The sequence below is a fragment of the Lithobates pipiens genome, unplaced genomic scaffold (genome assembly GCF_037356315.1).
Source record: "Lithobates pipiens isolate NorthernLeopardFrog02 unplaced genomic scaffold, aLitPip1_a1.2 Scaffold_37, whole genome shotgun sequence".
NCBI classification, from domain to species: domain Eukaryota; kingdom Metazoa; phylum Chordata; class Amphibia; order Anura; family Ranidae; genus Lithobates; species Lithobates pipiens.
This window is the reverse complement of record NW_027507825.1, coordinates 18,183,226-18,205,644: the sequence shown is the minus strand read 5'-3', so window position 1 is coordinate 18,205,644 and position 22,419 is coordinate 18,183,226. Positions and strand designations below refer to the sequence as shown.

The window sequence follows — 22,419 nt, the reverse complement described above, 5'->3', positions numbered from 1 at the left end:
GACAGGAGAGACGAGGGGGGAGAGTTCAGTCACAGACAGGGATGGATGGTGAGCTCACTCACCCCTTGGCAGTCAGCACCTCTCATTCAGCTGTATGTGAGGCTGCTGGACTTCCAATTTCTGGCCCCCACTATCCTTTTATGAGGCACAGCACCGGGGATTGGAGTGTGGGCAGACACAGAGGGGTAGGGGTGGGAGGAAGAGGAGCAGATTGAGCCCTCTCTCAACTGTATCTGTGGGGTTTTTTTTGGTGGGGGGGGGGGGGCTTTGGGCAGTGTGAAAGAGAGTGTAACAGACACTCTCAGCTTAGACAACTGCAGCCAGCAACACTGCTGGGAAGCCATAGTCCAGTGTGAATAATGTGTCCGGGTTTCAAGCAGTCTAAAACCCGGACGCATGATTCCAAACCTGAACTGTCCGGGTGAATCCTGGACAGGTGGCAACCCTAGGCTGATCGGACAGACACACTTTTCTATGTTTCTATGTGCTAGTGCAGGGTCGAAGGGGTTAAAGTAGGAGGTGTAAGAAGGTGATACAGTGCCTCCTTACTGTCTGTCAAATTCTCACTGAAGAGTGATGTAAGTGTGGATCACTCTTCAGAGACTAAAGGTAATGTGAATGAGCCCCAATACCTAAAGAATAAAAAAAAAGAAAAAAAAACTTTGTTTGGTGTTGGGTTTTAATATTCATGTAAATGAAACTATACGTTTTTATGTATCTTTTTAAAGTAGAACTGTCATCTTTTAGTGACTTTTTTTTTTTCTGGTGGCGCTCTCTGTCATTTATCTTTTTTTTTTTTTAAGTTGAACTGTCATTTTTATGGTTGAACTTTTTAGGTGGCGTCCCGTGTTTCATTTTTTCCATGCCTATTTTTCAAGCTGAGTTGTCCATTCTATTTGTCCTATATAAAATACATAAACAAATAACAGTAGGTGGTGTTGTGTTTTGTACTGTTTATATTGTGTATTGTTGTATTGTGTTTCTCTCCTCCTCCCCCAGTTCGATGCTAGGGAAGCAGATGCTTCCAGGTCACCCGCTGTTACTCACGTCCGCCGGTAGAGGGCGCTCAGCCGCTGGGAATATAGCGTGACGTATATACACGTCATCGCCGTCCTCCTCCTCTAGCAGACCGTTCAAAGCTCTCAGTAGCAGATCGGTGGTGTTGGGGGAGGCTGAGTGCGGCACCCGGGGGATCTGGCATCACCGGCAGTCTGTGTCCCCCCCGGCCCCCCAAGGAGGATGAAACCCCGGCACACACACTGACCATAGGGGTAAGTAGCGGATTGCAGCATCCTGTATGGCTGGGCGCACTTCCCATCCAGTCCGGAGCAAGGCACGGAGCTGCTGGGGCCCGCGGGCCGGATCAGTCTTCTCATCCTGTGCAATGTGCGCAGCTTCGGGGGATGTGATTGGAGCTCAGGGAGCCTCTGGACGCTACAAGGGCGGATAGAGGAGGATGATGTCGGGGAGCTGGCAGGAAGATGATGGGGCAGTGGATGGTGCTGGCAGGAAGGTGATGGGGCAGTGGATGGTGCTGGCAGGAAGGTGATGGGGCAGTGGATGGTGCTTGCAGGAAGGTGATGGGGCAGTGGATGGTGCTGGCAGGAAGGTGATGGGGCAGTGGATGGTGCTTGCAGGAAGGTGATGGGGCAGTGGATGGTGCTTGCAGGAAGGTGATGGGGCAGTGGATGGTGCTTGCAGGAAGGTGATGGGGCAGTGGATGGTGATGGGGCAGTGGATGGTGATGGGGCAGTGGATGGTGCTGGCAGGAAGGTGATGGGGCAGTGGATGGTGCTGGCAGGAAGGTGATGGGGCAGTGGATGGTGCTGGCAGGAAGGTGATGGGGCAGTGGATGGTGCTGGCAGGAAGGTGATGGAGCTGGCAGGAAGGTGATGGGGCAGTGGATGGAGCTGGCAGGAAGGTGTTGGTGCTGGCAGGAAGGTGATGGAGCTGGCAGGAAGGTGATGGGGCAGTGGATGGAGCTGGCAGGAAGGTGTTGGTGCTGGCAGGAAGGTGATGGAGCTGGCAGGAAGGTGATGGGGCAGTGGATGGAGCTGGCAGGAAGGTGATGGTGCTGGCAGGAAGGTGATGGTGCTGGCAGGAAGGTGATGGAGCTGGCAGGAAGGTGATGGAGCTGGCAGGAAGGTGATGGAGCTGGCAGGAAGGTGATGGGGCAGTGGATGGAGCTGGCAGGAAGGTGATGGGGCAGTGGATGGAGCTGGGAGGAAGGTGATGGGGCAGTGGATTGTGCTGGCAGGAAGGTGCTGGGGCAGTGGATGGTGCTGGCAGGAAGGTGCTGGGGCAGTGGATGGTGCTGGCAGGAAGGTGCTGGGGCAGTGGATGGTGCTGGCAGGAAGGTGCTGGGGCAGTGGATGGTGCTGGGGCAGTGGATGGTGCTGGCAGGAAGGTGCTGGGGCAGTGGATGGTGCTGGCAGGAAGGTGCTGGGGCAGTGGATGGTGCTGGCAGGAAGGTGACGGGGCGGGGGTGGTGGTGTTTATATGCTTGGATTTTTGTACAGAAAGTCCTATTTGTCTATGGGGAATATGTTCCACACAATCCCATATATATCTATATCTATCTCTATCATTTATGGGGGGGGGGGGGGATCTGGCACCGGGTATTTTCTGCACCCAGAAGTGGAGGGTCTGTGATTGGGTCAGTGGTGACTCTTGATATTTTTAAGCAGGGGAGAGAAGCTGGTAATGTTTGGGTTATTTTGCCTCCCTGAGAAGTAGATAATTTGTGCCAGTGTCAACAGTGACTTTGGGGGAAGGAGTGATTTTTTTTAGCCCTCCCAGAAATAGAGGATCCTGTGTCAGGGGTGTCTATTGAGATGCTGAAGTGGCACACAGAAAGCTAGTATTGCTGTAGATCCATTAACACCCCCCAACCCCCACAAGTGTAGGGTCTGTGCCAGTGTCAGGGTGACTTTGATAAGGTTATGAAGCTGGTATTGTTGGGGACCCTCTGTGCCAGTATTGGAGGTGACTCTGTTGATATGCTGAAGCTGGTATCGGGAATGGGGGACCCTCTGCCCCCCAGAAGTGGAGGGCCTGTGTCAGAGGTGACTATGTTGCGATGCTGAAGCTAGTATTGTTGGGGGGGCCCTCTGCCCCCCAGAAGTGGAGACTCTGTGCCAGGTGACTTTGCTAAGGTACTGGAGTAGTAAATGAGGTCAGGTTGTGACTTGCATCTCTGTCATGTTGTAGCTGACAGCTCCATGCCTGGGGGGGATAAACGGTCACCCAGGAGGAGGTGTTTCTAGCTGGGCTTGGTTTGTGAAGACCTGTACACCAGGGATTATGCTTCTAGTTCTATATGTATCTCTTTGCAATAACAAATGTTTCAAATCCTTCCTGAAATGTATCAATGTAAAATAAGAACTTGCAACACTGTGGTCGTCATCAGTGACTGTAGAAATGAGGTTATGTAAATAAGTAAAATCTAAGAACAAATTTCCAAAACTTTCAGATCTGCCAATTTTTCATTACTTATAAAACCTGGAAAACCTTCCAGGAAGGTCCTTGTAATGCTGGATTCCCACTGTTGTGTGCGTGCGGCTCATGTAGTAACGCACGTGTGTAGGTGAATGGGCACATATGATTTTCCCTTCCCCATAAAATGATGGGACTTGCATATGAAGCAGCCATATGGGATGGGATGTGCCCTTAAAGAAGAATTAAACTCTGTCGTTACCCAGGGTACTTGCCCTAATATGCAAGTAGGCACAACGTGTTTGCACATTGTCAGGCAAGTCTGCTATAATGTGTCCTGCTACAGCACTGCGATGGCTGCAGTTTCCTTTGTCACTGACATCTTTGCTTAGTCTTCTCCAGGATCAGCATCTTAGATTAACTAGATGACATAACTCCCGCGGATGCTCATGGGAGTTAATTCATCCCAGCATGCAGCAGTCGCCAAGACTGTACACTGTGCTGCACATGTGTGGCTTGGTGCAAATAAAAAAAACACATAATACATGTATCTATTAGTTACACACAGTCTCTTCTGCAATGAAAATCTGCCTGCTAGCAACATGTTTTGTGTGGGGTGCAGTCCCATTTCAGGTTTACAATTACAGTATTAAGGATGCTAAATAATCTATACAGGCATACCCCGCTTTTAAGTACACAATGGGGCTTATTTACTAAAGCTGGAAAGTGCAAAATCAGGCTCCCTTCTGCATAGAAACCAATGAGCTTCCAGGTTTTATTACCAAATCTTAATTGAACAATCTGGTGTTAGAAGCTCGTTGGTTTCTATGCAGAAGTGAGCCTGATTTTACACTTTCCAGCTTTAGTAAATAAACCCCATTGTGTACTTAACAGCGGGGTATTCCTGTACCTACAATGGCCAAGCAAAACCAACATAAGGCACAAGATGCTGCCCTTTGTTTGTGAATGCTAGTTGCCTGGCTGCCACATCCCATAGCTTTGATTCATCAACATAAGTGAAGTTGGCTCCTAGTCTGCATATCTATCCATGGTCAGTGTGTCCCTAGGCAGAGTATCAGCTTTGCCAGGTAGTTAGCATTTTCAGGGGAAGTCACCAACAGCAGAGTTTACATTTTTGTCATTCCTTTAACGTAAACTGTTTCTAAGAAAAAAGAGAAATGCGAGAGCTGCTGTTGGCAGCCTCCCGACCCTCTGGGTTCAGTAACTTGTATAATCACGCATGTTGGGAACATAGGAAGTGCAATCAGCTGTCCATATATTATGTTCTGGGTTAGCAGTTCAACATAACTAACTAAAGACCCCCCCCCCCCCCTTTTTTTTTTTTTTTTTTTTTTTTTTTTTTTTTTTTTATTTTACGGAGTATTATTATCCCATCTGTTAGGCCACATTCACACCCTTGCATGGTGGAAGCAAGCGTTTCCGCTCACAATTTTGGTTGAGCGATTTGCACACGACTGCACATAGGGCAGCCCCCCATTCTTTTCATGGGCTGCCCTATGTGAGCTTTGTTGCCAAAAGCCCCACCACACACACTATCAGATTTTCTGCTGATTTATTTTTATTTTATTTTTTTCCTTTGGATTTACCAAAATCATATAATATGAGGTCAAACCTTAGGAGTTTCAATGTGTATTCAATCAGGCAGGCCCTCGCACTACATGGTTTTGGTAAATCTGAAGGAAAAAACCAGCAGAAAATCTGATAGTGTGTATGGGGCTTTAGAAGAAGCTTTGTGCTCCTTTTTCGGGGGACAGCGCAATTTAAAACTCGTGATTTGTGACAATCGTGGCAAAATCGCTTCATGTTTGGGGGGGGGGAAGCCATCAAAGAATGTCACCCAAAAGCATGTCATACATTCTGCCAGCAAATTGGGATTGTGAGCAGAAGTCGCTGCGACTCTCCCCGCAATCCCAAATCGCAAGATATGAATGGGGCTTGAAGAGCGTTTTATCAGACCGCAAGAGACGGGCGGTGAAGAGACGTGGTATCGCCTCCTCACTGTCTGTTTTAACCCCCTAAATTGGTGACTAAACGCACCACAGCCACGCAGGTTGCGGGGGGGGATGCCGCGTGCCCCCATTCACTGGAATGAGTTGCGCTTCCCGGGCACCACAGTGGGTATAATTCCTGCTGGGTCATGCGTACTCCCCCCACCTGCTACCTTGATGGCAAAAGAGGGAGTAGTTGAGGGGCAGTAAAAACACTGTTCAGCTGCAAGGTTTTACTAACCAAACCCCAATCGCAAGCATAAACAAGCTCCGAGGACACAGACAGCAATAAAAACCTGACGATGCTCAGATCTCTCTCCACTCTGTCCAAACTGAAAAAGGGGGGGGGGGAGTTTTTTGCCTTTTTTAGTTGAGGTTTTCACTAAGTAGCACTGACTCTGAAGCCAGATAACAGCTTGTTTAAAGCCACTCGGCACGCCCATTAAGAACAGTGCTGGGCTTGTTCACGCCTGCAGGTGTGCGTTGTGCTGTGTATAATGCACGCCCACTGGTGTGTGTTGTAACAATGTACCACAGTGTTTGTTCTAACTTTATTGAATGTTAATAAAAATCTGACTTTAAACTCTACATACAACAGCGCGTTGCAATGTGCTGTGGTGCCTTGTAAGGCCCCTTTCGCACGGGCTTTCCGATCAGGTCTGCCTGTCAGTTTTTCAGGTGGACCTGATCGGACGCTCCATTCGCCCCTATGGAGCGGCGGATGTCAGCGGAGACATGTCCACTGACACCCGCTGCCATCCGATCCTGTCCATGAAATCCAGACTGATGGCGACCCTATTTTCCATTCGTCTGGCGGATCGGGTGAAAATGGATAGGTGGTCACGTTTTCTTCCGATCTCCCCATAGAGGATAGCTGGGGACATGGGCATCCGCAGAACATTTTTCGGGGGGGCATCATTTTAGGATCACCCATGCACCGCCCCTTTTTCGACAATGTCATTATCGTGGTCAGAGACTGCAGACGTAGTACAGTTCCTGAGATAAGTAATGGATAATGACCAACGGGCCCTCTTACCAAACCCAGTAAAATGACAGCGTGATCCCTCCAGCTGGACGATCGATCACTCTGGGTCCCCCGGGGGCGACTCTGGTCAGTAGTGTAGCATGTCTGTACCCATGGGTGTCCGCAGAACTTTTTCCAAGGGGGGGCATCATTTCAAGGCCACTCATGCTCCACCCCTTTTCGACAATCTCATGAAAATCTTTCCATTGGTAATATATATGTGTTATATAACAGATAATTCATCTTCACTTTGTATTGGAAGTTACTCTGGCAGCTCTGTTCCATGCCCATATAGCCTAGAGAATGTGCATCTTTTTACATTGCAATACATCTGTTGGGATTCCAGGGGGGGGCACTTGACCCCCCTTGCCCCCTGCTGTGGACGCCCATGTCTGTACCCTGGTCTCTCTGGCTTCCGTCCAGCACACTCCTCATTCTTTGTCTTGTAGCACTCTCTCCATCAGCTTTTTTCCAGGCTCTAGTCTCTCAATCTCTCTTGATCGAGCTGTAGCCTCCTCCCTGTGGAAAATAGGGCCGCCAGTCTTTGGGACTACATGTCCTATGATGCTCTCCTCTCCTAATCTCCTTTGATTGGCCCTCAGTTATGCCCAATAGGGAAGGAACGGAGCGGGCAGGAAGCCCCGATAGCGACGCAACTGTGCTGAATTTAAAGGGGTTGTAAAGGTTTGTTTTTTATTTTCTAAATGGGTTCCTTTAAGCTAGTGCATTGTTGGTTCACTTAACTTTTCCTTCGCTTTCCCTTCTAAGTGTTTTTTTTTTTTCCTTTGTTTTCTTTGTCTGAATTTCTCACTTCCTGTTCCTCCTCAGTAAGCTGTTCTGGCTGACTAAACACCGCTCGGATGATGGTGTGAAGTTTACTGAGGAGAAACGGGAAGTGAGAAATTCAGACAAAGAAAAAAAACATTTAGAAGGGAAATCGTAAGTGAACCAACAATGCACTAGCTTAAAGGAACCTATTTAGAAAATACAACCCCTTTAAGATCTGATCCCCAATTCCAGGGGGGGGGGGCACTTGACCCCCCCCCCCCCCCTTGCCCCTACCATGGCTGGGGATCAGACAGGTCCGTCTCTGCACAGTAAGCAGAGATGGACCTGTCATCCGCCTGCTCAGTGGGGATCAACGGATCAATTCCCCCGCTGAGCAAGCGGAGTCCGCCAAGCAGACAAGCCCATGTGAGATTACCTGCATTTGTATGCCATGCACCTGTATAGTGTGAACAGGGCACACAGCCATTCTTTTCCATGTGTCATTGCCCTGAGCCGGCATTGATCAATGCAGATCAATGGACATGGTGTGAACAAACCCTGACATTCCCAGACTGGAACTGAAGTTTGCTTTACAGGCTTTTAAACGAGAGAGAAGATTAGTGTCTTGGGGCTGGTCCACGCTAGATGTAGTGCGAATTTGCTGCAAATCTGCACCGCGTCTAAATCGCAAATCTGTTTTATGCGTATGTTAAAGACGCTCCGCAATCAGTATGGAAAACGCAGCATGATTTGCAGAATCGCATCGCATGTGAACACCCATGCGATCTGAGTCTGGGGCGGACAAAAAAAAGGTGCTGCAGAGTTTGGTCTGAATGTGATGCGAATTTGCATCGCACAGACATTGCATGTGATCTGCGCCGCAATGCGGTGCGGATCACATGCAATGTCTGGCATCGCAACAGGGTGAACCTGCCCTTAATGCATATTAAAAACTAGTGCTTATAAAGGCTTACAATCATACAGAAGCTTTGCAAATACTTTTTAAAAGCTTACTGTACACATTGGCTTTTCATAAAGTGAAGCCCGTATCCTGTATGTACAAGGCCAAGGGGACCATTCTCCCCTAGACTCACCATAAACATTACAATCTGATTGATCAGTCTCTTATGTAATGCAAGGGCCTGCCTGTATTGTACATGGTAGAACTTCAAGGGAACCTGTCGTGAAGCAATTTTCCTGCAACATGAATCTGGGAGTGCAGGTATTTTTTTTATTTTATTTTTTTAACAAAGCGGCTGATCCTGGAAGGTGTTGAGAAACTACAAATCCCAGCATATTCCAACAGCAAAAGCAAGATGGGAAATCCCAGGCCTACAGATCGAAGTTCCTTCGCACTCGGAAGTGTGTTGAATGCTAAAGCTCATCTACCAAAGACTGGTGGTGGGAAAGCCAAGTATTAAAGAATATATATATACCCCCTTTTGCTAAAATGCAATTTTCTTTAAGGCTTCATTCACACAGGGCAGACTACAGCTACACCATTGGAGGACCATATTTACCCGCATAGGAATGCACAGGTCTTTTCCATGCATCCCCCAACGCAGCAGTCCCATTCATGTCAATTGGGATGCAGTGGCTGCACAGATATAGCAGACAGTGGGGTTCATTTACTAAAACTGGAGCCGCTCTGCATAGAAACCAATTGGCTTCTAGGGTGTTTTTTTTTTTTATTTATTTTTTTCAAAGCTTAAAGGGGTTGTAAACCCGCGTGTGTTTCATTTTTTTTAATTTTTTTAACAAAAACAAAAAAACATGCCTATACTTGCTCAATCATGTTGCACAGAACAGCCCTGATTCTCTTCTTCTGGGGTGCCCTGCAGGCGCTCCAGGCCCCTCCTATTCATCAGGTACCCCCAGGGAATGCTGCTTTCCCTGGGGGCACCCATGCAGGCTTGCTCTAGAGTCCCACTGCTGCGTCCATTGACACATACAATGGGACTGGGCTCCGGGAGCTGCAGCACAGTAGGTTTTTCCATCTTTTAACCCCCCTAGCGGTAATCCCGAGTCTGGCTCGGGGTAGGAATTTACTGATAGGAGTGGTACCCCGAGCCAGACTCGGGATGGCTTCGCTCGATGCAGGGAGGACACAGGGAGAGTTACTTACCTTGTCCCCTGGATCCAGCGATGTCCTCCGCGCTGTGTGATCGAGCCGTCCTGCGCTCGATTCACAGTGCCGAATGCCGCCGAGCTCCGTTCCCTGCGGCGTTACGGCGCACGGGAGCGGAGAACGGCGGAAAATTCAAAAAAGTAAAAACACACAAAACACACACAGCACTGTAATCTTACAGATTATAGTGCTGTATTAAAAATTACACACCCCCTTTGTCCCTAGTGGTCTGTGCAATGCCCTGCATGCACTTTTATATTATAAATACTGTTTTTTACTGCCTGGAATTTGGAGATTGTCCATAGCAACCAAAAAGTGTCAATTTTTCAGTGTTTTTGGATTTGATTACATTATTGAATAATTTTTATTATTCTTTATTATATTATAAACTTTATCATACCCGGGATGTCTGCTAGACTCTGGTTTGAACAGATTTAAGAGCGTTATTCCTAAGAATTACAGGACTACAAAAAAAAGCCAGATTTCCGTGCAAAATAATTGTACCGCTTTCAGCACCTAATTCCAGACTGAATCATACCGCCAGGGAGGTTAAGGCATAGAGCAGGTGTAAACCGCTGGTAAAAAAAAAATAAAAAATCTGGCAAGGCTATTCCATTAGTGCTAGTATGTATCACATACTAGCACTTTATGAGAAACTTACCTTAGAATTAAGCCCTCCAGTGGCGCGATCTCGGCGCTGAGATGGCTGACATCTCCCCCCTGGCACTGTAAACCAGACCTTCAGAGCACAAGTGCCGATGATGTGATTGGCTGCATACACTCCGAATACCTCCTAAACCAGTGATGGTGAGCCTTGGCACCCCAAATGTTTTGGAACTTCATTTCCCATGATGCTCAACTACACTGCAGAGTGCCAGAGCATCATGGGAAATGTAGAACAATATGGTAACCAGGGTAATTGGCGCTACCTACAAATAAAACTCCTTACAAATAGAGTGAAGAAAAATCCTTCTACCGGGATTCCTCAAATCCTATAAGGTCCTAATTGTTTCTATTAGGATCAGGAAAAACGGCAACAGAAACAGTTCCTACTAGAATCAATTACAATCATAAAGATGGTCTAATGTGTATCAGCCACACCCTACAGAGTAAGGTCGGTATATATAAAATATATAATCCCGAATAGATCATGTGTTCATCCTAAAAAATATATATATATAATAAAAAAGGGGTATATGCCAAAAAAATGCTGCTATTATGCGATTTTCCAAGTTACAAGCTACTCAAATGTCTCAAAAAGCAGCAATATTCCTACTGGAAATTAGTTCCTGAGATTGACAGGTAGATCCAATAAACGAAGGAGAAAAGGAGAGAACCAAAAACCAAACAACAACAAACAAAAGACAAAAAATTGTATATGTGTATCTGTTGCTAAGTGCAATATTGCCTAAAATCGCATTAACGCCAAGATATATTTAAATAGGCAAATTCCCAGTAAGAGGCGTATATAAATGTGCTTGTGAAATTATAGTTCAAATCTTAAGTATACAAGCTATAAGTGCAACATGGGGAAATGTAGTTCCAAAACATCTGGGGTGCCAAGGTACACCATCACTGTCCTAAACTGTGCAAGTTTAGGAGAAATTCGCTGTACCTTTTTTAGATACGCCTTATTACAGGCTTGGGCTGGATTCACACCTGTGCATTTTTTTTGTGCTTTTTGCAGATCTGCACTACAGAAAGTGTTCCATAGGAAACCATGTTAAATGGACTGTAGTGCAAATCTGCAAAATACAAAAAGCTGAAGTTAGAGGCTGGCTGCCATACACAGCTGCACCAGATTTTATTTTTTATTTTTTGGTAAGGCTGGCCATACACCTATAGATTATCTGCAGCTTTTCTATGTTCAGATGGAAAAAGTGGAACAGATTCCTCCATCTACGCTGAACTGCGTGGATGGAAGAATCTCCCACTGGCCCAACCTTCCATATCTTGCTAGTCAGCCCCGCTGTCTCTCACAACACCTGAACCTTCTCATTGGGTGCAGGCACTGTTTAGGTTGAGAGCCAGCGGGGCCGACTAGCAAAATACTGAAGATTTGCCCAGTGGGAGATTCCTCCACCCACACGGTTTAGCATACATGGAGAAATCTGTTGCACTTTTTCCATCAAACCATAGAAAATCTGCAAATAATCTATAGGTGTATGGCCAGCTTAACTCAAACTCATGCATGTAAAGCTGTGCACCCACACGGATGTTAAAATTGGGAGAAGCAGCCGTGTCTGTGCAGCCGCTGCATCCCAATTGCCATGACTAGGACTGATGGATGGGGATGCATGGAACATGCCGTGTCTATGAATACGGACGTATGTTGTATTATGTCTGGTGTGAACGAGGCCCTTAGCTGAAGTTTAGGATTTGCATTGCACATAGGGATTGGCCAAGTATGAGATATGTTTTATTTATTTATTTTTTCCAAGCTGGATCAATGTAAACAAATCATCTAAACTTCAGCTTTGCCACACAAATGTCATTTCAAAAGCCACCATTATTTTCAAGTGTAGTTTTTTTTTTTTTAATTTCATTTTAATTTTTTTTGTTTTTTTTTAACTAAGACAGGTATTGTTGCCATGAAGGTCTTCTATAGGGTGACAGCGCTATGTCCTTGTCCCAATTGTGCCCCCCCCCCCCCCCCATGCCACATAGACTTCCAATGCAAACAAGTGCCCATTTCAAACACCTTACGAAGGCATGGTCCACTATTATCACCATTGCCCTGAGAAATGCCATGCAGCCCCCGATGGAGTGCATGTATACATGAAACTGCTGCAAAGAGGGTGTGGGAGAATAGAAGGACTGAGATGGAAGAAAGGATAAAAAAAAGAGGAAGAACATGTATTTATTTTTTATTTTTTTGTTATGTAAAAAATTAAAAGGTAGTTTATGATGCACACTTTTCTTAATCGGGACTTTTTTGTTTCATATTTAACCTAGAAACAGCATGGCTTTAAGCTAGCCATAGACTGTAGATGACGATTAACCTATGCATGTATAACCCAACTGATGACTGTGGCCTCCAGCAATGCGTACGGCTGCAGTGACATGTCTAGCCTCCAGCCTCATCACAGACAAACCATGCGGTTTAGCCATGAAAATCCAGCTCAGCTGGTGACTCTTCCCCCCGGAGATCAGCAGGCCGGAGAAATCTGCATTGCTCCCATTCTAGGTCAGGACTTCCAAATGTAATCAGTGTCACAGGTGAAATAATTAGCTGAATTCTCATAGACAAATCTATGTGGTCTGTAACCATTTTCGGCCTGGGTTCACATTTGTGCGTTGCAGATACCGCATGTAATGTCTGTGTGGTGCAATTGGAGCCATACATTATGTATGGCTAAAATCAAATCGCAGCCACACCAAAATTGTTCTGTGTGTATATGTGTGTATAATATAAATATATATATATATATATATATATATATATATATATATATATATATATATATATATATATATATATATATATATATATATATATATATATATATATAAAATCTCTATCTCACATACATTTAAATTTTTTCCCTACCTGAATTCCATCGCATTCTGGCAATTGCACTGCGTTTTGGAATCTGTTTCAGGGTGTCATTAATCTAACAATGACACCCGCAGTAGATCGAATGGAAGCTGCGCGATTGCAATGCGGTGTGGGAAATGCACAGGGTTTGCTGCATTTCCCACATCACATCAGTGTAAACCTAGGCCAAGTGTTGGGGGAAAAAAAACAGCAACCCGTTGGTGACCCTTGCGAAAAATGGAGACATCTTTTTCTGCAACCAAAAGTTGCCTCTCATGCTGGTCGTTAGAGCTGCATGATTCTGGCCAAAACGAGAATCACAATTTTTTTATTTTTTTTGCTTAGAATAAAAAGATCATAATTCTCGCGATGTAAAATCTTTCACATTTATACAAAAAAATGGGTTAGTTTTTCTTTTTCTTTTTTTTTTTTTCATTAAAGTTATTTTTTTCCAAGAAAATTGCATTTGAAAGATTGCTGTGCAAATACAGTGTGCCATAAAATATAAAAAAAAAAACACACAATTTTATTCTCTAGGGTATCTACTAATAAATATATATATATATATATATATATATATATATATATATATATATAAATTGTGTGTTTGGGGGTTCTAAATAATTTTCTATCAAAAAAATAAATTGTGTGTGTGTTTTATTTTGAAACCAACAAATGCCAGAAAAAGCTTTAGTGTTTAAAGTGATTGTAAACCCTTACAAACCACTTTGACCTACAGGTAAGCCTAGATTAAGGCTTACCTGTAGGTCCAAGAAATATCTCCTAAACCTACATGGTTTAGGAGATATTTGCCGAAAGACAGGCACCGCTGTCTACGACGCATGTGCCGTAGACAGCGCCGCGCAGGCGCACTGAGCTTGCCGCGGTCAACGAGTGGCGGCTCCCGTGCATATATGTGTGTGTGTATATGTATATGTGTGTGTGTGTGTGTGTATGTGTATATATATATATATATATATATAATTAATTCCCCTCAGTTTAGGCTGATACATATTCTTCTACATATTTTTAGTACAAAAAATTGCAAAAGCGATTATTGATTGGTTTTCACAAAAATGATAGCATTTACAAAATGGGGCATAGTTTTAGGGCATTTTTATTAATACATTTTTTTTTTCTTTAAATGGCGGTTTATCATGACTGCGACATTATGGCGGAAACATCGGACATTTTTGGGACCATTGTCATTTATACAACAATCAGTGCTATACAAATGCACTGATTCCTGTGTAAATGACACTGGCAGTGTAGGGGTTAAGTGTGTCCTAGGGGGCGTGTTGCTAACTGTGAGGGGCGTGGCTGTGTATGACACGTCACTGATCTCTGCTTCGATCACGGGAGCAGAGATCAGTGACACTTGTCGCTAGGCAGAACGGGGGGAGATGCTTGTTTACATTAGCATCTCCCCCATTCTTTCTCCCCATGAGATGATCGCGGGTATCCCCACGGTGATCGAGTCCGCGGGACCTGCGAACTGACTTCCGGAGCTTGCTGCGGGCACGCCCACTGGCCGCCTCTTAAAGGGCCATGCACAGGTACGTGATTCTGCCTGTACGAGCCCTTCTGCCGACGTATATTGGCGTAGGGCAGTTGGCAAGCGGTTAAACTATGTAGTGCAATAATTGGATGCAATTGATATATATATATATATATATATATATATATATATATATATATATATATATATATATATATATATATATATATATATATATATATATATATATATATATATATATATATATATATATATATATATAATTATAAAAAATTTGGGTAAAACTCAAGGCAAATTGAACATGTATGGCCAGGCTAAGCTGTTTTAAATAGGTGCCAGAATCTCTTGGTTGCTATAAATCAGCTAATTGAATAGTCTGCAATCTGCATTCACCTCTGGTAAACTTGAGCCCAGCTAATCATCTCCATGCTCCATCCATGTACACCGTGAGCCTGTGCTCCGGGATATGTAGTATTTTCTCAACAGCTGCAAGGCTAAGCCACTTCTTTTGACAGATGCCCGTGCTGCCAGCTGTTCCCAGCCATGGTCCATTGTTCTGAATTTAAACTTGAAAGCCTCCTGTCTGTTACATCGGTATTGACTGAGCTCATTGTAACAAAAATCTTTTTAGTTTTGTTTCTTTTCTTTTTTGTTACATGTTTTGAGAAATGTAACAAGTGCAGCAGATTTGTTGTTAAACAATGTGTGTTGTGTTTTTTTTTTTTGTTTTTGTTTTTTATTATCTAGTCACCTTTTTATGTCTTGTTTGCTATTACTATGTAAGAAAAAGAGGGTTTGGGACTTTAAATGAGGTTGATCTAGCATGGCTAAAAGATGAATCAATGTAACAAGTTTCATTTAAAAAACATGACGTGGCAATATGAGTACATACATCGTAAATAAGCATAACAATCCCATATTATTGACAAGATATTCATAAAAACAATCATAGCAACTTGGAGATGACATATTGCGGTATTGGACAATTGTCCATAGTAAAGAATCGCTTGAAAAGTGGCATGGTGGGGTAGCTTGGGTGGTCTGTGCCTCTAACATTCTCCAGGAGCAGCTGAACCCCTTGGTACAAGCTCTGAACCTTAGTTGCAGTCATTTTACATTGCTCTGTGCATGCTACAAATCCCATAGTCCATACAGTAAGCAAGAGAGGGTGGCTATGTTCCTACAAACAGTGGAAAGAACATAGTAGCCCCCACCGCCCCTTTAACCACTTGGTTCCCACACTACGTCTATTGACGTCATGGGGTTTCGGTGGTTATATCTAAATGATGCCTGAGGCCACAGACATCATTCAGATATTGCCGTTTTCAGCCGGCGATTCCCTACACCATAAGAACGATCATAGCGGCTGTTCCGCCGCTTGATCGTTCTTACGGGCGGCGGGAGGGGACGCCCCCCCTCCCGCCGCCCTCCGGTGCTTCTACCGACTCACCGTTTCCATCGGTGAGTCGGTCACAGGATCCGCCGGCCCCAGCAAGTAATCATAGAGATTTCCGGTGGACTAGATTGTCCCGGGAGTCTCTATGATCGTTCGGAGGCCGGGCGCGATGTTATGACGTCACGCCCGGCCTCGGTATTCAAATTAACGGCGCCGATCTGGCTAGGAAGCCATGATCGTGTTTTATTTATTTTTTATTCTTCCCAGCCTAGAGGTGAGATATGGGGTCTTATTGGCCATATTCCTATTACAAGGGATGTTTACATTCCTTGTAATAGGAATAAAAGTCATACATTTTTTTTATTTTTTTTAAGTGTAAAACTAAAAAAATAAAAATAAAATTAACAATAAAAAAAAAAGAAAAAAAATTGAAAGTGCCCCTGTCCCCGTGAGCTCGCACACAGAAGCGAACGCTTATGTAAGTCCCGCCCACATATGAAAACGGTGTTCAAACCACACATGTGAGGTATCGCCACGAACGTTGGAGCGAGAGCAATAATTCTAGCCCTAAACCTCCTCTGTAACCCAAAATATGTAACCAGTAAAAAAATTTAAAGCGTCGCCTATGGGGATTTTTAAATACCAAAGTTTGGCGCCATTCCACGAGCGCGTGCAATTTTGAAGCGTGACATGTTGGGTATCTATTTACTCGGCGTATCCTCCTCTTTCACATTATGCAAAAAAATTGGGCTAACTTTACTGTTTTTTTTTATTTTTTTTTATTTTATTTTTTTAAGCGTTCGAAAAATTGCTGCGCAAATACCGTGCGACATAAAAAGTTGCAATGACCGCCATTGTATTCTCTAGGGTCTTTGCTAAAAAAAAACATATATAATGTTTGGGGGTTCTATGTAATTTTCTAGCAAAAAAATTAGGAATTTTACATGTAGGAGAGAAATGTCAGAATTGGCCTGGGTCCGAAATGGTTAAGGCTGCATTTAAATCTCAGCGTTTTGAATTACGGGCAGAATTTGCTGTGATTCCGATTTTCAAAGCACTGACATGTGAATGACAAACCACAAAATGCACATTTTGAGATAATCGCAACACGCAGCGTGTGAAGATATATATGTGCATATTTATTTTTTTTTTTTTGGCGGCGTACATGTCAAAGGAGTGGTCAACGATGGCAGCCCCGATGCTTATTTTTTTTTATGACAGGGACCCTTTAAAGGGGAAATATAAAGCCTGCTCTCCTGCCTTATTAGTATTTAGGGGTGTTTATCGGAGTTCCTCTTTAAGTTGGCTCAGTGCTGATTGTTTATGGATTTGGATTGACACTCGTGCTGGTAAAATAGAAGGTTATTCTTTATGTTCAGTTATCATGTAGCAAACAGTAAGCTGATCTGAGTGAATGGAAGGCTTTAGCTGGCTTGTCTATAATTAAACAGTGTGCAATCCTATTAAGTGCCGGTCTGCCTGCCTGAGTTTGTTTCCTCTCTGCGCAGGGCGAGGCGTGGAATGTTTATGTTGCTGATAATGGCCTTGTTGTGTCTCTTCTGAGCATTGCTCTGTTACTAGGGGAGCTGATGCTTCGCTTTTGTCTCTGCGGACAGCGGCGATGTTCCAGTTCACAGTCACAGGTGAACACACTGCCACGCCGAGCTCACAGTTGGCCGTGACATCATCTTTTATCTACAGTCTATAGAGACGCTTGATTGTACTTTGCGTTTTTAATCTCTTGCCGACCACCTAAAGCATTGATGACCATGTGCCACACCTATTCCTCCATGGTGCATTGCTGTTGCGGTCACTGACTGCTCCAGGTCACCATTTTTTATCATGGTAGCCGAAAGATCAGGAACTCTGCCAATCCCTTCACTGGTTTCCACTAGCCCAGCGTATAAAATTCAAAATGCCACCCCCAACATACAAAGCCATGCATAACCCATCACCATCACCAACCTCATCTTGAGATTGCCCAAATTGTCCCCTCCACTCCTCCCCCAAGACCTCTTACTCTGTAGCTCCCCTGTCGCCTCCTCCCATGTTCCTCTTCAGGACTCCAGAATCTCTCCCATCTTCTGGAACTCCCTAACCCAGTATGACCGACCAGCTCCTACAATCTCTGCCTTTAGGCGATCCTTAAACTCATTCAGTGATACTTGCTCCCCCCCCCCCCCCCCCCCAAGTTCCATTACGGGGACATAGGTTTATATGGTCAAAAGGCCTGGCAGACCCCGTTCTCCTAGGACAGCCAAAGCCATCCTATAATATTAGGTCAGGGGAGCTCTCCCGATGAGAGACCCCCCCCACCCCAGAGGCAGGGGAGGAAGGAGCCTGAGGGCCACACATTCTCCCCTTTTAGACACCAGGGTAAGCCCAAGGACTCTCGCCCTTCATTCAGTGTTCCCTTGGTAACCATACCCGTAAATGGCTGTATTATGGCATGTGCGGAAGTCGGAAAGGTGGTCTACCTGACGTGGCTTCCTTAATGTGCAGGGAGCGGGATCATTTCCAAGTGTTACTAAGAGCACCCCTAGGGCAACCACTCCCGGAGGGGAAATGCACCGTGGACCTTCCCAGCCCATGGCCAGACAAGGTAGAATGTTCAGGTCAGGAGGTAATGGGCTGTCCCAGCTTTCCTGGGGGAAATTACTCCTGTGCCCCAACTGCCTGCGGGTGCCACGGTTTCTGTTCCAGCTGGTGCCAACCTTCCAAGGACCCATTACTCCAGCAGGTTTTGAGAGAGAGAGAGAGAGAGAGAGAAAATAAAGATGAACTAATGCTATTGAACAACAGATTACGACACAACAGAAATCGTGTAGCACAGTACCCAGGCAACAGCTTATGTTAATTTCGAACGGAAAAGTATGCAGTACACTGTATGCAGCCCCTGAAGGACACACATGCATACCCCCCTACCTCAGAGCAGACATGACACCACCCCCCCCCCCCCCAGCAGTGCAGACTCCCCTCTTAGTACAGACCCCCCCCCCCCTTACATCAGAACAGCGCTGACAGTCTCCACATACACACTGCAGTGTGTGTCCCCCGAGGCTCGAGCGCAGGCTCCTCCTCTGAGGATATAAACGGCGGAGAGGAGGGGAGGCGGCCTGCGCTCGTGCACTAAAGAAGGCACAGCGAGCGGTGTTAGTGGTGCGGATGCCGCTACACAATGGTGTCACGCGGTGAGGCCCGCACCCGCCTTAGCAACACCACTCACTGGGCCCTAGATCGGCTGCGGGCTCTATAGCGCCCCCGTGGGTCGCTATGGTGGTAGTTCCGCCACTGAATAGAGGCTGCTCTGTGAAAAACCATTACACAGAGCAGGTAAGTATTTTTTTTTTTTTTTTTTTCTTCATGGTTTATTTTTAAACAACAAAAATTTTTTAGCCTTTAGTATCCCCTTAAAGCAGAACTAAACCCAACAATTAAAATGGTTTCCACAAAATGGTTACATTCAAGGCATGCTTTGAATAACCACGGTCACATTTTGCTTGTGCAGTCCAATTGGCTGGTGTCGGGGGGGATCACATGTGCAGCATGGCAACTGCAGATCAAATGGAGGCGAAGACGGCAGCTTGTCCTTGTTTGTAAAGAATAGGAGGATTTAGTGTTGCTTAAAAAAACAAAATTGAGGGAAAAAAAAACAAATTTTTAATGGGTTTTGCATTCCCATACACAACTATGAAAATGCATAATTTTTCAGAACTATAAACATTTTTATTTTTTTTAATTTTATCTGAAATGCATTGGTCAAACTCCCCAGAAGCATCTCAAATGGATGTCAGCGACACAAGCAAAAAACCCATCCACACATCCCATACTGTCTTCTTCTTTTTTCTTTTTTCTTCTTTCTTTTTCCTCCTTCTTAAAGCGGGAGTCCGCTAGGACTCCGCGTTTTATTTTTTATTTATTTTTTCTAAAAGCCAGCAGCTACAAATACTGCAGCTGCTGACTTTTAAAATAGTGACACTTACCTGTCCAGCGCGCCCGCGATGTCGGCACCCGAAGCCGATCTCTAGATCGTCTCTCGGGTGCTGCCGCCGCCATCTTGGGTATGGGAATCAGGAAATGGAGCCTTTCGGCTTCATTTCCCGGTTCCCTACTGCGCATGCGCGAGTCGCGCTGCGCAATAAGGACGGTCCCCGCTGCCTCTGGGATCTGTGTGTTTCCCAGCAGGCAGTGGGGCACTTGCGGAAAGGGGCGTAATCTACGCCCCTTTCCGCAGAGAGCTATCCCAGAAGTGGGTGCAGATACCTGTACTGTACAGGTATCTGCACCCCCTCCCCCCTGAAAGGTGCCAATTGTGGCGCCGGAGGGGGGGAGGGTTCCGATGAGCGGAAGGTCCACTTTAGGGTGGACCTCCGCTTTAACCCATGCTTTGCTTTGTTTTTACATTCTTCTACCTACTCCTTAAAGAGGAAGTAAACCCTGATGAGTTTACTTCCTCTTTCATTCCCTGCAAAGGCAAAGCATAATAGACTACTACGCATCGCATCGCATAGTAGCCCATTATGTGTCACTTACCTGACACAGGAGCCAGCGAAGTCACCGCTGTCCCCTCTAGTCCGGCGTATCCATCTTCTTGGTGGGTCTCGCAGCTCCGCTGCTGTCATTCCGCGAAGCTGCGATACGTCACTCGCGCACATGCGCACGGGAGCTGACACGCGCGGCATTGCGTGGCATCTTCGTCATTGATGATGCGCACTCAATGCACCTGCGCACCGCTGTCTACGGTGCATGCGCCGTAGACAGCGGTTCCTGTCTTCAGGCAAATATCTCCTAAACCATATAGGTTTAGGAGATATTTCTTGGACCTACAGGTAAGCCTTAATCTAGGCTTACCTGTAGGTCAAAGTGGTTTGTAAGGGTTTACAACCACTTGAATGAGGCAGAGAGTGGTGATAGCGTTTTACCGTTGTGTAGCATTACACTGTAAGTGCAGGAGGTGTGGTTATGCCCCTCAGGGGTGGATCAGTCCTTAGTCTCTGAAGTCATAGTTATCATACTGAGGACATCTAGTGGTGCAAAAGAATTAATACAGGTGACAAGTGCAAAAATGTGGTATATGTTTCAGTCCGTATTGTGTGTTTTTTTTTCTTTTTTTTTCTTTTTTTTTCTTTTTCTTTCTTTTTCTTTCTTTTTCTTTCTTTTTCTTTCTTTTTCTTTCTTTTTCTTTCTTTTTCTTTCTTTTTCTTTCTTTTTCTTTCTTTTTCTTTCTTTTTCTTTCTTTTTCTTTCTTTTTCTTTCTTTTTCTTTCTTTTCTTTCTTCCCCAACACCTCCAGATGGCCAATATTTAGACCAGAGTTGGGCTTTAAGGCAGGTTGAGTGAACTCCTATTTTAGGAAAGCTACTGTGTGGCTAAGGTTGAGAATACATGGATTGCTTTCACTCGTTGGCTATGATCGCTCCTTAGCTACCTCCGCTGTGTATAATTGCATATCACCTGTCATAGTAGGGGCTGTCACATGACATGAGAAACACATAGGTAACTAATTTCCACTCCGATGCAGAATAACCCTGATTATTCATGAATACTGATATCTGCCTTGCCTCACACTGAGCTTCCCATCACCGGAGTGGGCGCCTAACATTGCATTTTATTCTTCGACATTCACGGGCTGGGTAATTGCTATTTAATATTGCGCGTCTCATTCATGACAGTGTCTGCTGTTCATGATAATTTAGGCTCTTTTGTTGACACAAGCCTATAATTGCTCCATTATGCTTCTGTTCCTTTTTGCTGTGTTCTGTATATTCCTTGTGGATTTTTGGTGTGCTTCTCTTCAGTGTACAGATTATTATAGTGTGGTGTGTGTTTCTTTTGTGTGGGTTTTATTTTATTTTTTTCGGTATGATATTGTATTTTTTGGCTTGATATGGACATATTTTGTTTTGATGGGGCTACCAAAGTAGCAATGGCTAAGCTATATAGGGGGCTGATTAGTGTAATGTCCATGTACATGGGACTTGGAATCGGAAGAAAGAGGAAAAACAATGGATGATTTTGGGGAAACTGGCTTACGAGCGTCTTGCTTTTTGCCTTAAAGTGGATTTAAAATGATCAATTAAGTTGAATCTCATCTCGTAAGCTTTAATGTGTTCTTTTTGTGTCTGCAATTTTTTTTTTTAAAGGATTCTTTGTGATCCTATCGTGGATATCTTTGTTCAGGAACTTCCTGTTTATGGGGTGACCACTAGCTCCCAAATGTGCTCATGTTGCTGAGACTAGACTTGTGATGAACGCTACAAGTGCCTATGGTCCACCATTGGGAAGCTGATCCAGAGCAATGATGTGTAGCCGACATTGGATTGTGTTTATTTAGGCAGGAAGTGGCTAAAGGAGGATAGTGGACAATGGCTGTTGCTGCTGTGTCTGAGCCAATGAGGAGGGAGGGAGGGAGCAGACAGAGCTTTTCCTCCCATTCACATTGCTGGATCGAGATCAGGCTCGGGTAAGTATAAGGGGGTTGGGACTTCATGCAGGAGGGGTGTGTGTGGTGTGTTTTTGTCAGGTCACCTGAGACCAGGTGACAGATGCACTCCGTAGGAGTCGGAAGTGCACCGCTAGGTAGTGGACCTTAGGACTGACTGC

The 22,419-nt window shown here is 45.0% G+C and overlaps 1 protein-coding gene across 4 annotated transcripts in view; it reads left to right on the top strand.

Annotated features, from left to right (window-relative positions):
* Positions 1-1,099: 1,099 nt before the first annotated feature.
* The window catches only part of NIN (ninein), a 230,668-nt gene continuing 209,348 nt past the window's right edge, over positions 1,100-22,419 (top strand). For 3 of the 4 annotated variants that reach the window (XM_077466782.1, XM_077466783.1, XM_077466785.1), the window contains exon 1: positions 1,100-1,271. The gene's annotated coding sequence lies outside the window, so the exon portion shown is untranslated. The remainder of the gene's footprint in view (positions 1,272-22,419) is intronic. The other variant, XM_077466784.1, reaches the window with a different exon arrangement.